The sequence below is a fragment of the Pelodiscus sinensis genome, chromosome 12 (genome assembly GCF_052426305.1).
Source record: "Pelodiscus sinensis isolate ZL-2025 chromosome 12, ASM5242630v1, whole genome shotgun sequence".
Classification (NCBI taxonomy): domain Eukaryota; kingdom Metazoa; phylum Chordata; order Testudines; family Trionychidae; genus Pelodiscus; species Pelodiscus sinensis.
In genome coordinates this window covers 49,068,987-49,083,383 of record NC_143063.1, presented here as the reverse complement: position 1 = coordinate 49,083,383, position 14,397 = coordinate 49,068,987, and the positions used below count along the sequence as shown (strand labels likewise).

The window sequence follows — 14,397 nt, the reverse complement described above, 5'->3', positions numbered from 1 at the left end:
TGCTTCATCCTAGGAGCATGACCTATGTTCTTGGTTCCTAGATGCACGTCTTTGTATTTAAGTCTAGTACTGTATTCAGTTATGTGGCTGTAGGATGTGGAAGAGGAGACTTGCTGCTAATTCTGGTGGGGTTCAGACAGACATTTGAAATACGAAATCCACTTTTTCCTCCTTTCCACTACCTGTATGCAAGTTCCAGGACTCCCTTTATAAACCAGTTTGCAAAGAGGTACTGCAAGTGGCATGGCAGGATTTCATATTTGTGTAAAAATGGCTCGAGACAACATGTTCAATTAACAAGAAAAGTAGCTACTCAAGACTTGTCTCCAAGTAGACCACTGTACTGTAGTTGTGACACTGTAGTGCTTTGGTGTAGACATTGGCCATTGTAGCTGTGCTGCTGTAATATTGTGATGTAGACATTTCCACAGCAATGGAAGGTCACCCCTCGCTCTCCATAGTTATTCCACCCCTTAGAGAACTAGGTTGACAGAGTTTTTTATCCACCTAGAGAGGTGCTTACAACAGCTGAGATTGGCTTAATTTACTTGTGTGTGAATTTTTCATATCCCAGAGCAACATACCTGGTTTTCTCAAATGTTAGGTATAAATCAGGCCAGAGACATAGATTTGGGTTACCAACCAGTTCAGATGTAGGCAGAAGTGTTGGGTTTTGTTTTCTGATGAGTTGATGTATTTCATCAGAAGTACTTCCTCCTTGTGGTCAAGATGCATGTTTGTGTTCTTGCTGGGCAACAGAACTGAATGCCGGCTAATGAAATGCAGCTTAAAAGCAAGGGAATCCACTATTTTTTTAACATACTATTGTACTTAGGCTGATTTCTCCTCTTAATGCTCTGTATATGCTTGATTACGGATGTTCTTTGGAAGAGATTTGACAAAGCTGCAAAGGTCAGAAACATCAGTGTGCTTATGTTTGCCTTTGGAGTCTTTAAAGGAAAAAATGAGACAAATCTAGAGGATTATTTGAGGTGCCAGAGCCAAAATGTCCATGGCTTTCTAGATAATTTTTTGGCTCAGTCTGCAGTAGATCATAACTATTCTGTCCCATGAGTGTCTTGTTTTTATTTCCTATCTAGGAAAATGATGGGGGTAAGTAATGCTGCTGGGAAGATTTTTCCCAGTGTAGTTTGTGCTAGCTCCTCTGTAGTTTGTGCTAGTTTCCTTTTCAGTAACCTGTCATTGGACTTGGATTTTGTTCAGCTTTAGGAAGGTGGAGGTACTTGCTTAGAACCAGCGGGTGATTTGTTGCTCATGCAAAATAAATTGAACAGAGGACTACATGTACTCATAGTGATAGAACAAATCTTGTCTCCATTTGCTAGCCTGGAAGTGCAAATTATATTTTATAGCCCAAGGCTGGTAAAGGAAATTGCAGGAACTATATTTTAACATTTTTCACAAAACAGCCAAATTGAAGAGATGATCCAGGGTGAAAAAACAGGTGGTGGTGGGGGGGGGACCCATACTTGTGTATTTCTACAACATTTTAATTGTGTACTGAAAGTGGAAAACATATTAAGTACAATAGAAAATTTTCAGGTTTGCTTCACTTCTTTGTGCCACCTCACATCCAACAGGAAAAAACAGCTACTAAAAACAAGTGGTGTGAAGCTTTCAGGTTGTGCTAAGTGCTGGAACTGTTCTGACATCTTTTTTTTTTTTTAACCTGCCAAGTACTTTTCAAACTGCTTTCACAGATTTTTCTAGGGTGGAACGAGTGGTTATGTAACTGTAGGGATTAGTAATTCTGATGTATTCATAAGGCTATAGAACTCACACATTTTAGTCTAGAGAAATCAGCCAGTGGATAAAAATTAGTGAGATCTTCTGTAATTTTTGAAAGGTTCAGTTGTTTACAGTGTTGCAGTGGTTTACAAAAGATCATATATTGTATCAATACAACATTCATAGATATTGCCTTGTACTTTGAATATACAAATGTTTATGGGAGGTGGTGCTGGCAACTTTACAAATTAAATTTGTATTTTCACTGTGAATAATTTCCATATCTTTCTTTGCCTACTAAATATGAATAATCTCACTTCTGTATGGACTGCTGGACTCTTGCCATAATAGAAAGTAAGGGTAGAAGTGTACGAATATTTGCAGAGAGAGAATCTGAAACAATATTTGTGAATTTTAATGCAGCAATAACTTTCTGCCATTTTGTAGGATCCTCCAGTAATCTCAAGTATCATTAAACCTGATTCACAGTTTGTCAGATCTGCATAAATTGTATGATAAATGTAAGTCAAATATTTCAACAACAAAAAACATTGGAGCCAGTTTCAGATTTGATGTAGGATAATATAAATAACCATAACTTGTTCATTGGAGTTCTAGAAATACCCCAGATAAAATAATCTAGGGTGGGAGATGTGAACAGAAGGCAAGGTTCTGTGGCTTTAGTGGAAGGGGTTCTTTTTTTACTCTTTTTTTGAGGAAGCTGTAAGACTTATTTCTATATTTTTGTATTGTGGTGAAAGCAAATTGATCTTTGAGTAGACACCTTTTAATGTTGACATGAATCTAATTGAAAAAATACAGGGAGGACTTAAAAATACAGCAGCTTGAGACCAAAGATAATCATGCCTTTTTACAGAGTTATTTAAAAGTAGTAAATTGAAGTTGCCTGTGTTTCAGGTTGCTTGTAATCCAAGAGCGCTCTCCATTTACAGCCTTCCCAGGCTCTTAATCTCATTAAGCAGGATGTTTTGTATATTCCAATTTTCAGTTACTTTAATAATTGGGAAAAATTCAGTGCATCTAGGTAGCTTGACAACTGCTGGTGAAGTATCTGTTGATCGATTCCACAGTTAAGTGCATTTTATATATTGGATCATACATAGCTGTCTGATATTTATTTTTGAAAAGAAAACAAGCTGCATTAATATGTGTTATTTTAGAATACTGAATGCTTTAGTAGACCCTTACCAAAAATGTGTGGTGGGAGGAGAACCATGATGATTCTTGTGCTGTGATATAAGAATTTTCAATTAAGAAACATGTATATAATGAAAATTTTTAGCTTTTGGTGTTTACTTTCCATGAGATGACAGTGGAATTAAAAAAAACAAAACAACTCTTGGCCCTTCACATGCTGTTCTGGTTTATTCTTTAAAATTGATACATGCCTAGCAATGATTGCTGTCAATAAGTTTCCTAAGAACAAAGGTTTAACTGTCAGTGTAGATGGGACAAACCTGGTTCAGATCTGTAACAGAAAATGAGTGAAGTTTTTAACAAGCTAATTGTTGAGAAGAAGGCACTGGTTGAAGGCATTCGTTGATTCATTCTGCATGAATCAGGTTTGTCTTTCTGCCCTTTGTGAGAAATAATTTTTCTGTCATAACCAGAGAGGAATGTAATCTCCATTGTCCCAGAAGGTGACTGTCTAGAAATACTCCCAGGAGGCTGTAATTTATAGGTAAAAGGAATATCTAATGCTGTAATCTCATGGCTTTCTCCCTCAACCATTTTTTAAAATTCTTGCACTTTAACATGCTGCTACCATATATAGGAATCTCCTCTTTCAACACTGTGAGGAATATGAAGGCTCGGTAGCATTTGTTTTTTATGGTATCATGTAAAGTTAACAAGTAATTGTGTTTGACTTGTTTCTTGTGTATGCTTGTAGTATGTGCTGTGGATTGTTTCTAGACATTTTTTAAAAAAAATCCACTAAACTGTCCAAGTTTTTATCTGATGAGATAATGGGGCTTATCTGTGAAGTGTAAGCTCATCAGCTCCTTATATATTCCCTGGTGTGCACCCTTTTTTTGGAAGCCTTGAAGACCCCTCATTTGAAATCCATTCTTTCCTTTAACATTTCTGTTTTGTAGGATGGCAGATGAGTGTGCACTACCTCTGCTGTTGTTGGGAAAAGTGTACTAAATGAAGAATCTGTGTAACTCTAAACCAGGCATGTCCAAAGTCCGGCCCGTGGGCCAATTGCGGCCCGTGTTCCGGTTTAATATGGCCCCCCAGGTAATTTGGCAATATCTATCTTTTATGGCCCCCAACGAATCCATATGTATTGAGATGAATACATTGTAAAATCTCAGTTAATGTCAGTTGGTCTAAATCAGTTATAAATATATTTGGACACAACATATATACTTGGTGTTATGTTCCTGTTCATATTTTTTGAACTTAAAAGTTGACAGACAACCTTTATTACCAATAATATGTAATGTACTTTACAATGTTCCTGACATATATTTCAGCTTCCTGGTTTTTTTGTTTTCATCTGGCCTTCAGATATGAAAGGCAGAGTGATTTAACACCTGTTTAGATTTGTCATCCATGTGATGAAATGAAAAGTATGCCGTTTGCAATAAACTTTGCATAAAATAGTTAATTTGCATTTAATTTTAATGGTTCAAAGCATGTCAGGCAAAATGGTCGGCCCTCACGCATGTTCACTTCATCAAATCTGGCCCTCTTTGAAAAAAGTTTGGACACCCCTGCTCTAAACCAAGCAGCTAAGCCCAATGTTGATTTAATCCACCTTACTTTTATTTCATTAAATGGAAGTTACTGTCTGCTAAATCAAAATGATTTTATTTGCTGATTAGCTCTTTAAAGGGACATGGTCTTGGTATTTGCTTTTTAAATTTATTCATTACAAGCCCTTAGTTTGAAGGTGAAAAGCTTCCTGTCAGTTTCTTTCAGTCCTGTCACAGTGGCTTGTTGTTGGGTTGCTGTGGGCTATTGAGGTTGGCTGTTTCTTTGAACAGGATTTAAGTATCTGTTTCTTCCATACCCCTATAGAAAAGAAATAGGGCTTGTCACATGTTTACCAGTCTGTCATATTCAGAATTCGTGGAAATGCCTATAGGCTTTGGCTCCTGAGGTCATATTTCTCAGACATCCTTTATTGTGACTGAAAGTCTTTATTTCTGATATAGTTTCTTAAAAATAATTACTCATTCTGTTTTATCCTTTTATCTAGTGCTATCAGTCCGTAGCACATCAGCATCTCACTAGCAGTTAGAACTAATGAGCAACCTCTCTTTCAGACCTTAACCATCTCACTTAAGTGATATAAACAGTCTGTATTTAATTTAAATCTGGAAAAGTAGTAGTAAAAGTTTATTTCTTGGCTTCTTTACATGTTGTGTTTGTGAAGTGCTTTGAAGATGAAAAGTGTTAAGAGTCTAACTTGGGTACAATAAATATATAAGGTATACTTTTTTAACAGAAGCTTGAAAGTGCAGATACTATGTCTAATCTGACGTTTTCAGAGAGAAATGTAAGAAAAAGCCGTGGAGTGCACTGTATATTTGGGTATCAGTGAAGGCAGCAGAAAGAATCAGAATCGTCATTGAGTAAATGCTGGCTGTTGTACTAGTTTTCTTTTGCTGTTGAGTTGGGATTGGTAGGATGATTTGAGGAGACCGGATAATTTATTTTTTAAATAATTTAAATACTTACCACAGTTTCCCCGCTTATTTTGTAACACCATTTTATTAGAGAGAGTTAAAAATGCTGCCATTTTTATGTCATGTTGCAAAATGATGTCCCTGCTGCTTTGTAGCAGCAGTATTTCAAAATACAGTTCAGTATCATACATGCTACTGCTTGACAATCAACAATTTACAGTTACAGAAGGGAATTTAGTCATCTTTGCTTCTGAAGCATTAGATTTGAAGCAAAATAAGAGCGAGTGTGAAAAAGTTGGTAGGGAAAACTCTTTAAAGTTTCCAACAAATTAAATGCTAGGTAAACTTCTATCATAGTAATGTAAAATTTACTCAAGAACACATTGATTTCATCATTCATCTGAGCATCTCATTTGAATAATTCACATCCATGAGGTGTAGGAATTTAAAAATAAATGAAAATTTGGATTCTGTAGTCTGAATACCACATGGATTCATAGAATCATAGAACCATAGAGCTGGAAGAGACCTCAGAAGGTCATCAAGTCCAGCCCCCTGCTCTAGGCAGGACCAATCCTAACTAAATCAACCCAGCCAGGGCTTTGTCAAGCCAAGACTTAAAAATCTCTAGGGATGGAGACTCCACCCCCGCCCTAGGGAACCCATCCCAGTGCTTCACCACTCTCCTAGTGAAATAGTTTTTCCTAATATCCAACCTGGACCTCTCCCACCACAACTTGAGCCCATTGCTCCTTGTTCTGCCATCCATCACTACTGAGAACAGCCTTTCTCCAACCTCTTTGGAACCTCCCTTCAGGAGACTAAACAGACCCAAGTCCCTCAGCCTCTCCTCGTAGGTCATATACTCCAGTCCCCTAATGATTTTCGTTGCCGTCCGCTGGACCCTCTCCAATGCATCCACATCCTTTTTGTAGTGGGGGGCCCAGAATTATGTAAGTATTGTGTAAGTATATCCAGGCGTATGTCTAAACTTGCACCCTATTTCGAAATAGGGATGCAAATGAACAGGGCTCGACAAATAATACAATCTACTCACCTGTGGCAAGTAGATTGCAACCTGGAAGAGCCAGGTTCGGGCGATCTGCCCATGCGCAGATCGCTGGACAGCACGGCTGGCGAGTGGGACTCACCACGGTTCGGCGAGCCCTGCAAATGAAGACATTCAAAATGGCAAATGAAGCCAGGATTGAAATATCCCATGCTTCATTTGCATAATCGCATTAGGCCGTTATTTCAAAATAGCATTATTTCGAAATAAACACGCTGTGTAGACGAGTTATTTCGAGAGAAAATCCTTCTCTCAAAATAATCCTTATTCCTCATAAAATGAGGTTTGTTTCGAGAAGGATTTTCTCTCGAAATAACTCGTCTACACAGCGTGTTTATTTCGAAATAATGCTATTTTGAAATAACGGCCTAATGCGATTATGCAAATGAAGCATGGGATATTTCAATCCTGGCTTCATTTGCCATTTTGAATGTCTTCATTTGCATCCCTGTTTCAAAATAGGGTGCAAGCGTAGTCATACCCTAGTAGGGCAAATCTTGTGAGTTGAGTATTCGACTCTTCTGCACTTAAGTAATTCTTTACTCATCCCTTGTAAATAGAAATCTATTGAATTACTACAGAATATCATTAGCTGGATTTTTTTCTAACAATTTTAGCTAGAATCTTTGTTAATACTATACAGGTTATGCACAGTAATTACATAAATGCTATCAATTATAGGTAACGTAAACATGATACTTTGGCATTAAATCTTCTGGGAAAAAGAATGTCAGACAAAATCAGTTATAAAAATTGCATTTCTTTGTTTCCTTGGGCAGGATTTGTTTTGACGTCTGGCAGCAATTTGAGAAATTACTGCAATGATTACCTGGCTCTAGAGTAGGAAGCACCATGATGGGATGGCTGAAGTTCAGTTTTGTTTTTTGTGCTGCAGAGCAGCTTTATTTGTTCACTTTTTGTAAGTGGATAACTTCAGCATAGAACAATTGTAAATCTTATAGTGGGAACATTTAACCATAGCATAGTTTAAGGGTAAAAGGAGCCATGCAAGACATTTGTCATCTTCCTTAATGCCACGCTTCCCATTTACAGTTATACAGCATCCCTCTGACAGTACAAGAACTGCTTACATGGAAGAGGAACAGTAAGAAAGTATTTTTGAATATAGCTGTATGTCTTTAATTATGTTTTGCCTTTTTGGAAAAGTGTTAATCAGTCTCCTTTTGCTCCCCATGTCTCCAGTCTCTCCATCTGTTTATTGCTTCCTCCTGCTTCCCTGAAAATGTTCATCTGTTCTCTGGTGTTCCTTTTCTCTGTACCCTACACATCCCTCTGCTATTGCTGGGTCCTCTTTCTCCCTGCATGTTCTTTGTTGTTTTCCCCATTCCCTTTGGATGTTTCTTTCCCACTTGTGGCTGTCAGTACCACTCCTACTGGTAGCAGGGACCCCTAAGAGAAGCATTTAGGCTGGCTCATCCTAGTTTGCAGCTGATTTGCAGTAAAGAGCTTAGAGACCTAAAAGCAGATGGCATGTGAGTCATGCAACCAAAAGCCCTCTGGGATACCAGGAAATGGTCCAGGCAACCGCAGTTTTAGGACTGTGGTATATAAACATAGACATTAACTTGGTGCTAGAAGAGCAATGCCTTCTTCACATTTGTTTGTTCCTAAGTGCTTGAAAGGGATGGACATGTTTAAAAAATGGAATGGTGAAAGCAAATGAGCATCTCCAAGTTTCTTCAGTATTTGAGAAACCTTCACTTGTCAATCTTTGGTTAGATAGAAAACAAGTGAGCAACTGCCTGTGGTTCAGAATAATCTGTATGTTGCCTGTGTTTCTTTTTACAAAAAGTGCACTGAAAAAAAACAAAGATATGAATGTAATACCATGTAGGGATGTAATACTGTAGTCGATTAACTGATTAACCAATAAACAAAAGCTTGTAGGTTATTGCTATAGACCACCTGCATTCCCCCTGTGACAGGCAGCTGGTCTGTGAGGGGAGCTGGTTTTTAAACTGCTGATCGAGAGGCAGCAGCGCAGAGTGGCTGGTGGTTCCTTGAGAGTGGGGCTGGAATGCACTGGCTGCTGGCCCCACCCCGGGGACTATAGAATAGTCGAGTAACTAATAAGAATTCATTAGGTTAATCATCTATTCAGTTAACCGATATTTAACATCCCTAATAACTTTCCCATTATTGGCAGTTGGAGGAGAAATGTGCTACTATTGCAGGTCAGGACTCACGTTAACAAGATTAGCAGAACTAGCATAGTCTGACCTGTGGCATGCTGTGGGCGGAGGGCTGCTCCAGCCTCATGTGCGAGAAGGGAGCAGCAGCTGCTGGCCCCTCCCCCAGTGCTTGGCCTGCCTACTTCTGCTGACCAACTCCCTCCCCTCTCTCTCAACCCTAAGCATAGGAGGGGGGCGGTAGTGGCAACTGGCAGCCCCAAGCGTAGGGTGGGGAGGAGTAGTGAGATCCTGCTTAATGGGTTAACTGGTTAAACCTAGTTTTAAATAAATGGGTATGGAAGTTTTCAATACGGAAGTACTGTAGGGCAGTGGTTTTCTACCAGGAGTGGTTTCAGAGGATCTGCCAAGCAGGACCAGCATTACATCTGCTGGTGCTCAGAGCAAAAGGCCTAAGCCCTACTGCATGGTATTGAAACCCAAGGCCTGCAGCCCCACCACTCAGGGCTGAAGTTGAAGCCTGAACAATAGAGCTTGAGCTGGGGGAGGGGAGCCCTACAGCATTAGCCCCCAGGCATTTGCCCACCCTGACTTCTATATGCAGAAAACCAGGTATTGTGGCAGGGTTGCGCTGTGGAGTTTTTATAACATGTTGGGGGTGGGGGGGGAGAGAACTCCTGCCTTAGGGGTACCACCTCTAATTCCACCAGAGTAAACCAGTTTCCATCCCTCTGCTTCTCAGAAGTAATGTGTTCAGGGATTGTCAGTTTATAATAACTGGAAAATATGTAGAGGTGTCACAGCTTTGGTGAAGATCCCCCCCCCCCCCCCATGGGTACGTCTAGACTACAGGGTTTTGTCGACGGAAGTTTTGTCCACAGATACTGTCGACAAAACTTCTGTCGACATAGAGCGTCTAGACACATTCAGTTCTGTCGACAAAGCAAGTTGCTTTGTTGACAAAACCCTGTAGTCTAGACGCAACCCTACAGGCAATAACACCTTCTGTCGACAGAACTGCCTCGTAAAATGAGGTTTACCAGCGTCGACAAAACTGCTGAGTTCTGTCGACATTATGTTGACAGAACTCAGCAGTAGTGTAGACGCAGGTATAGTTTTGTCGACAAAAGTCCACTTTTGTCGACAAAACTCAGTAGTCTAGACACACCCTATGTTCACTAGGCTGCTGTGTGGACCCGCATGCTGGGTCTGTGTGCTGCTGTAAGCTCCCTAGGGCCTGAGTAGGCTCCTGGAACTATCTATTTGGCATCTTAGCTCCTTCTCCCTGAGCACAGATTCTGCCCAGCACCCCTTCTCGGAAGTGGGACCTTATGTGGCAGCTACCATAGGCTCCTTGACTCCTCAGTAGCTTAGGCATACTCTCCTGAGAGCCTTGCCCTCATATATACTCTGGTTTATTGTTTACCTTCTCAGATATAAGTTACAGTTGAAGAAAACAATTTGCAGTGGGATTTCTTAACCTATGTCTCTTGACTGTTAGACAGTACACAGTAAACAGATCCATACAAAATAAGAAACACTTATATGCAATTCCTTTCCAGTTTCATCATTGCTCCTGAACATTCTGTGAGATTTGGGCGCTGGGTTCTTAGTGCTTCAGTTTTACTCTTTCAGCACAGACTTATTTTTGTTCTGAGTGTTGAGAGAGAGCTGTTCTGAGCAGAGTTCGCTCTTTTATAGATTTCCAGTCCCCATAGCCATGTGATTCTTTGATCAGCCTCAAGCCCTCTCTCATGTGATCAGGATTCCCTGTCAGGTAGTGTGTTGCTTGGGACAGGGCTACACTAAAATGCTTCCATTGTCACAGCTGCAGCACTTAAATGAAGATGTTCCATCTGTAGTTAATCAACCTCCCCCAGAAGAAGTAGCTGTGTCCTTCTGGAGAAGCTCTCCTGCTGACAGAGTACTGGCTGTATAACTACATCACTTGGGTTGTGGATTTTTCATGCATTCTCCCCCCTCCTTCCCCTGAAGTGACTTAGTTATGTGGGTACAGGTGTGTAGTATAGATCTGAAGTTGGTCCCATCGCCCCCAGCCCTCCACCCTCATCTTGAGTCCAGTCTTCAATTGTTTTTTTCCAACACTACAACCACTCCATTGTTCTGCCAGGGCAAGGTTCTTCAGTTGTTGTTGGTCCTTATCTATCTTGTTCTGAGGCATGCAGCCCCAAACACCTCGCTTTCCTTATCATAAACTGTATGATGTAGGAGTACAATAAAATATAGCTGTAAGACATAAACATATAGTGATAATAACATTCAACTGGAATTCATACATTTTACATAGATGGGTCTCCAAGACTTACATCATGGAATGACAGGTAAAGGAGAAACCTGTATCAGACTGCTTTCAGTAAAGGGATCAGCACTCTTGTTTGAAGAAGTGAAGGATTAAGATAAGTGGGAATTCTAGGGCTCATGAGATTGGAAGGAACATCTTGCCGGAATCGAAATGGACAAGACGTCACAAATGTTTCCATATTAAAGATGATGATTAGTGGTTGTCATTCTTTCAGTGTAGCCCGAGTGACATCAGGTGATACCAGAGCCTTCATTTTCAGAAGCATGAGTCAGTTTGCAAATGTAGAGCCAAAGTGACTCTGGTTGTAACGCCGCTCAACTCAATGGTATTGCATGCACATGTTCTTAGAACAGTCTGAATTGAGTCATAGACACTGTCTGAATAGTGTTGTTTGTCCTACAAGCGGATGTGGGAGGTAGCTTGATTTTTTCCGCGCTCTCACGCCGTGCATCCCTCTTCCCCCCCGGGTCTTTGGTGGCCTTTGTTCACACAGTACTGTTGGTGATCTGCTGCAGTGCCTACTGTTTCTTCATAAGGGGTTGACAATGCTCATGTCACCTACCTCTTTAGATTTTGTGGAAACACCTGTTTAAGTCACTAGTTTATATTAAATGATCCATTATCACATAGTAGGTATGCTTGTTTAAATGGTTCTCTTGTATTGTGGAAGTTAGTATGTGGAAGTTTAGTGCTTGGTTCTATTCCCCCCCACCACTCCAATTTCTCTCAATAAGACCATGTTCTATAAGGACAAGCTCAGGCCTCACCTGGCCTTTCTTCCAGAAGTAGTGTTTCCTATACAGAACAACCTGTTGTTGATGTCACTGTTCTTCCTGTTATCTAAATCATTATGATGTGTTTACATTTGGTTCAGATTCTCTAATACATTGCAATTATTTTTTCTGAATTATACTCACAACTGCATATTCAAGATGTGTAACAATATCAAGGTTCAAAGCACCCTGCCTTGATCTGAGAAGCTTTTAAAGCTGATTTCAGGACAGCTAGACTTCTGATTGACCTGAGAACTGTTCTTGAAGGTCAAATGTCCATATCAAGAATAAGAAGCCAGTTGTTTGAGGAGGCCTGCACAATGGTTTTTGTTAAATTCTGTTTAACATGTCTTTGCAGCAAACCAAATGTTTCTGGTAGACTATAATAGAAACCTCTCTGAGCAATGATTATAATTCATGGGGGGTTTATGTAATTATACATTCAATAGCTAAAAGCTAATTTAAACATTTTTCTTTTCCATAGAAGTGGCAGGCTTCTCTGTATTTATGAATAAGAATATGCTAACATAGTTGAATAGTTGATAATGAATATTAGGTACGAGTTTCCTCTAGTGAGGGAAGAATTAGTAACCAAACACTTCTTAGGTTTTTGACTTAGTCTGTGCCAATGTTTTTTTCATTAACTTGGCATACAATCCATCATTGTAGTTCCCTCTTATACTCAGATGTCATACTGTTGGTAATCATGGCCGAGCACTCAAAGCTTCAGTTTCAGAATTTCACTTAAAACATATTTAAGAAGCAAGTGCCACAAGAATAACTAATAAAAGGACAGATCTTTTTAATCACTAACTTGCTACTCTTGAGTATGGCAAATTAAAAGGATACCAACTTTAAAAGCAATCACATTTTTTTCTGAATATACCTGTTATTGCAAGTAACACCTCAGATTGCCATAATTGAAAGAGGTCAGAACATATTTTTCAGATTATTGGATTTGACAGCATGCAGTCAGTTTAACATATTCCTATTGTGGAGTCAATTTATTTGACCGTCTAACAGCAGCAGGGAAGAGAATATTTTAAACGAATAACAAAGCATTACTGTAAAACCAAAAACAGTTTCTTCAGAACTTGAATATATGTATAATATCTGAAAGTTGCTTTCAGCTACCTTTCAAAAATTAGTTGCTGATGTACTTTTTAAGCCTACCATGAAACCCATTTCTTGTTCCGGTCCTGATAAAGGACTGTTAGAGCAGAAAGTCATAGGTGTAGCACAGATATATTATCATGTTTTTATCATGGTTGTATTTATTTAGTAAATTTCCTTTGAATGCCTGCTATGGTTTTAAGTTATGTAAAAAGTTAACTATGTTTTAATATTTACATGAACTAATTTTAGCCTTCTCTTTCAGAATACACAGCTGCTTTGGGACTCACCTTTATTGGATTTAATACATGCTCTGCTAGCAACAACTTTCAGCTATGGAATCGGTAAATATTTGAATTACTTTCTTTTGTCTGAAGCACTTTCTTTTGTTTTGTGTTATTTCTGTTCTGTGCCAAAAACAAACAGCAAAATTTTGGTATGATAGTGATAATATTCTTCTATTTCACCTTTCTGGTGTCTTCATACTGAATATAAACATTTTAAACTTTTGTAATGGAATAGATGAGATACTGAATTAAATTCATCCTAGCAAATGTCTAGCTATGGCTATTAAAAAAACTTTTAAAAAATCTGTTCAGATGTAGCAGCTTTTTCCTGATCCTTAAAGCAGTGCTTTAAAATATATTCTAATGAGCTCTCTATCAGTTTTTGTCTAATTTCAGCAAAGTTCATAGTCAGTGTGCATGGCTGCTGAGTCTATAAGGTACTTGAATGTTTTAAAGATATTTGTTCCTTGTTCTGGTTATAAGTAAGGGTAATTGAAGTCAATAGAGATTAGATTTCTGTACTTCCTAGGTTTGCCTATACTTCCTAGGTTTGCATACTGCTAAGAAATGAAGGCTTTGGAAAATCACTGCTTTTCTGCAAAGTATTTGGGGCTAATATTTTCATAATATCCTTAGATCTAGGAATTCATAGATTTTTTTTTATACATATAAATTTAGGATAAACTCATACTGGAATGCAAAAAGAAATTTGCAGTAGATTAATTTGAGATTATGGGAGAATGGTGTATATTGCTTTATGGTGAAAAACAAAGTATACAGACAGTGTAACTGATCTTTCTCCAGGTGTGGCTGTTTCAGAGAGTATAATCCTAATTGAAAGCTGGGGTTCTCCACTTTTCCATGATAAAAAGCTGCAATTTTTAACTTCTCAGAGCTGTGAGGAATCAGACCAGGATTGAAATTGCCTGTTTACAGGTCTTTAAATATTATGGTGAAGGAATGGTAATGTGTCTGTTGGGTCTTAAAGCTTAGTTGCTTTTGATTAACATTTGATTTATGCGGAGTTTAAATTGTTGTAATCTAGTTGTCATTGTGATACTAATGGCTTTTATTTCTAAAAGACTAATTTACTGTAGACATGTTCATCCACTGAATCAGATGGTCTGATTCACAAGTTTGTGGAGTTTTTCCTTCTAAGTTTTGTAAAGAAATCATGGTGTACTTGGACTGTCCATGTTAATATTCCAGTGTATTCCTACTGAAACAAGCTATTTTGCTTTTCCTTGGTGGGTGGTATTAGTAAAAAAATTGTT

At 38.8% G+C, this 14,397-nt stretch overlaps 1 protein-coding gene across 6 annotated transcripts in view; it reads left to right on the top strand.

Moving 5' to 3' along the window:
* Positions 1–14,397, top strand: part of ANKRD11 (ankyrin repeat domain 11) — a 248,048-nt gene that overhangs the window by 27,307 nt on the left and 206,344 nt on the right. For 5 of the 6 annotated variants that reach the window (XR_012906623.2, XM_075939842.2, XM_075939838.2 and 2 more), the window contains one exon: positions 13,102–13,180. The gene's annotated coding sequence lies outside the window, so the exon portion shown is untranslated. Of the gene's footprint in view, positions 1–3,866; positions 4,012–13,101; positions 13,181–14,397 lie in introns of all 6 variants that reach the window. The other variant, XM_075939839.2, reaches the window with a different exon arrangement.